Below are 2,500 nucleotides of genomic sequence, written 5' to 3' on the forward strand. Positions count from 1 at the left end.
CTGCAAATCACTACAAGAAGACCTGGACAAAGTCTGGAAAAGGAGTAAGAAGTGTGAAGTGAATTTCAACATCAAGAAATGTAGTATAATGGAATTTGGAAAAAAAAAAAAATAGAATATCCGGATAATATAAAATTGGTACAAAGGAAGTTAAAAAAGTCAATACGGAAAGGGACCTATGAGTAACTATCACCAATGACATGGAACCAGATAAACATATCAACAAAATTGTGGGAGAAACTTTAAATTCATTAAGATAAATGAAACTGGCATTTGACTACATAGATGAAGAAACGGAAAAGAAAATATTAGTTCAATTGATAAGACCAAAATTGGAGTACGCTGTAACACTATGGACACCTAGTACTAAAAAGAACATAAAAAAAAAAAATCAAAGAGCAAAGACAAAGATGGTAGGACACTCTCCAAGTTGACATACAAACAAAGATTGGACAAATTCGAACTACCAACCCTTGAACAGAGAAGAGAAAGAGAAGATCTACTAACCACCTACAGATTTATGAAAGTGATGGAAGTCCTTGATAGAGATGATTTACTAAAGTGGGATAGGAGAAAAACAAGAGGACACGAAAAGAAACTTTAAAAGGATAGTTACAAAAGAGATATGGAAAAGAATAGCTTCCCACACAAAGTGATAGATATCTGTGACAAATTGAATGAGGAAACAGTGATTGCGAAAACTATACAAGAATTTAAGATCAAACTGGATGCTGAAAGATACAAAAGCGGGTTACCACGAGCATAGCTCTTTTTCCCTAAAATACAACTAGGTAAATACACACACACAGACACACACACACACAGACACACACACAGACACACACACAGACACACACACACAGATACACACACACACACACACACACACACACACACACACACACACACACACACACACACACACACACACACAACTATTAAATAAATCATTCTCGAATATAACCATACACCTGTATGCATGATCATAATTATACAAGTGTGTATGCGTACTCATATGTGTAAACGAGTATTCACGTAGTAGGATTTTTAATGTGCTTGGGTTTTGTCAGAATTGCATTTGGCACTGATAAGCCTAGTGCCTCTAGTGTACAGTAAGGCGCTTGGCTTTTCTCAATCTATATTTTTTATGTTTCTATTCTAGGCCATGCATTTTGATATATTTGTATATATATATTTTTTTGTAGAGCATAAAGGTTATTCTAATTCCTATTCGTTTCTGAACTGTATTTTTTGGTTTATCTTAACTTATCATTTTTTTTTGTATTCTAGGACATGCCTTTGGATATATTTATATTTTTCCTTATCTATAGCACATCATGTTTATTTTCATTTTTACCATATATTCTCGAACTAGATTGTTTTTTTCATATTGTTATAGTGGTAAAGCCAGAGCTAACTTATTTAGCTTTGTTTTTATTTTGAATTTTGTGCCCAATGTATGACTATCAATGATAGTGTAGTGTCTTATATTCTCTTCATTTTAACAATGTCAAAGCAGCTTCACCACTTGAATTATTTACTGGCTGTCAAGGTTTCAGAATTATTTAATAAAGTATTGCAAAAGGATTAAAATTCAGTGTTGTAGACACCTTAAACTGCCCCAAGATGTCTCATATCTATGCAAATGTATATTTTCTTTTTGTCTTATTGGAAAGGACTATATCTATCATAAGGATATTTTTGTATATAAAATCATGAATGCTTAATTGTGAAAGAAATATTTGCCTAGTCGTGATGTGCCATGGGTCAGGTTTGAGTGTCTGGAGTAGTACGTGCTTCTTGTGAAGATGGGCCATCGAGAGGTACACCGGGTCAGAATCAAGAATCGAAGCCCTTTGGCAGTGTCAAAATGAAGAGTCTAAACTTGTCCAAATTGCCTCATATCTAGAGTCGATTCTGCTTGAGCCAAATGTTTTGGCCCAAGAACTGAGATTTGATATCATGAACTTGATGTCTTCGACACCATGACATATATTTTGGATTTATGTCCAAGCTAATGCCAAGCGACTAAATCTATTCAGTAGATGATGAGATGTAAGCTCGGGACAAAACAGGGTCTAGATGCACCGATCACAACTCTGTTTTGCGCCTCATCTGAATAAAATCATCAACCACTAGACTGAATAGAAAATATAAAGAACAGCATTGTAACAAAGGGCTTAAATTATAAGTCAGACCGTATCATCTCTCTTCAGTATGATGATATCTAAATATTTACCTATATCATATGTCATCGGGCTGAAAGTGGTAATAACTGTTGTACCTATCACCAGAATTTTTTTTTAACTATAATATGGTTTATATCTTTTAACAGATACTTAGCCATACATACAATAATAGAGATTGGTAGATGTTAAAGCTTAGGTTTTGCTAATCTGGTGAAAAGTAGCCCATAATGCGGTCTGTGCCCTCATATTTAATACATTAACCATAAGATTAATGATTTCAAGCTGTGTTTGGGTATTACTCCTATCATTTG

At 34.1% G+C, this 2,500-nt stretch overlaps 1 protein-coding gene across 11 annotated transcripts in view; it reads left to right on the plus strand.

The window, feature by feature from the left end:
- The window catches only part of LOC143035851 (uncharacterized), a 464,653-nt gene that overhangs the window by 460,816 nt on the left and 1,337 nt on the right, over positions 1-2,500 (plus strand). The window lies entirely within an intron of this gene.

The sequence above is a fragment of the Oratosquilla oratoria genome, chromosome 19 (genome assembly GCF_046742065.1).
Source record: "Oratosquilla oratoria isolate Oo_2021 chromosome 19, ASM4674206v1, whole genome shotgun sequence".
Lineage (NCBI taxonomy): Eukaryota > Metazoa > Arthropoda > Malacostraca > Stomatopoda > Squillidae > Oratosquilla > Oratosquilla oratoria.